The following is a 1,137-nucleotide window of genomic DNA, read 5'->3' as shown; positions in this document are numbered from 1 at the left end:
CTATCCTCATCCCCTTCCCAGTCCACTAGCCCTAAACGGGGCACTGTGTTTTGGGAGGGACTCCTCTTTTGCACGCAGAGAGTCCCAGGTTCAATCCCTGTCACTTCTGATGAAGAAACCCTGGGGGAAAACACGTTCCTTAAGCCTCAAAGAGCCGGTGCTGAGCAATTTGTGACTCAGTCTTCAGACAGCGTCACGGCGGAAGGCAGCAGAGCGTGGGCCTTTATATTTGCAGCCCAAATGGAAGAAAGGAGGGCCGAGGAGGTGGCTGGCATGGTTTGTGCAAGTATATTTTGAAGATTGGCATGCTGCACTCTCTGCCAAGCTGACTCAGAAAGCAGCACACAAAATAAAAGATCTTTCAACAGGCCTCGGGCAGCAGAACTGCCAAACGGGTGGAGTAAGAGTTGCCTACTCCAGGTTGGGAAATTCCTGGAGATTTGCGGGTACAGCCAGGGGAGGCAGGGTTTGGGGAGGGGAGGGACATTATCAGGGGGTAATGCCATAGAGTCCACCCTCTAAAGCAGCCACGTTCTCCAGGCGAACTGATCTCTTAGTCTGGAGACGAGCTGTAAATCTGGAAGATCTCCAGGCCACATCTGGAGTAGGGTAGCCAGGACCACTCTGGCCAGCAGTAGAGGATGAGGGTAGGGTTGCCAACTCACATGAACACATGAAGCTGCCTTATACTGAATCAGACCCTCAGTCCATCAAGGTCAGTATTGTCTACTGAGACTGGCAGCGGCTCTCCAGAGTCTCAGGCAGAGCACTTTCGCATCACCTCCTTGCCTAGTCCCTTCAACTGGAGATGCCGGGGATTGAACCTGGGACCTTCTGCATTCCAGGCAGATGCTCTACCACTGAGCCACAGCCCCTCCCCAGGATGGGAAACTCCTGGAGATTTGTGGATGGAGCCTGGGGAGGACAGAGACTCAGCGGGGTACACCCTCCATAGAGTCCACCCTCCAAAGAATCAATTTTTCTCCAGGGGAACTGATCTCTGTAGTCTGGAGATGAGCTGTAATTCCAAGGGGATCTTTAGAGGCTGGCATCCCTAATCTGGAAGTTGGCAACCCTACAGATGTTGCCCATCATATACAGTTTTGATCCAAAATAAAACCTAAATTGCAACCACTA

General features: G+C 52.2%; 1 non-coding gene across 1 annotated transcript; it reads right to left on the bottom strand.

Annotated features, from left to right (window-relative positions):
* Positions 1-803: 803 nt before the first annotated feature.
* TRNAS-GGA (transfer RNA serine (anticodon GGA)) lies at positions 804-875 on the bottom strand. Its single transcript has one exon. It is a non-coding gene; the product is annotated as a tRNA-Ser (tRNA).
* Between the last annotated feature and the right edge of the window lie 262 nt (positions 876-1,137).

This window comes from Euleptes europaea, chromosome 6 (assembly GCF_029931775.1).
Source record: "Euleptes europaea isolate rEulEur1 chromosome 6, rEulEur1.hap1, whole genome shotgun sequence".
In the NCBI taxonomy this organism is placed as follows: domain Eukaryota; kingdom Metazoa; phylum Chordata; class Lepidosauria; order Squamata; family Sphaerodactylidae; genus Euleptes; species Euleptes europaea.
Note: the sequence above shows the minus strand (reverse complement) of the source record. Positions and strands in the feature narration are given on the sequence as shown.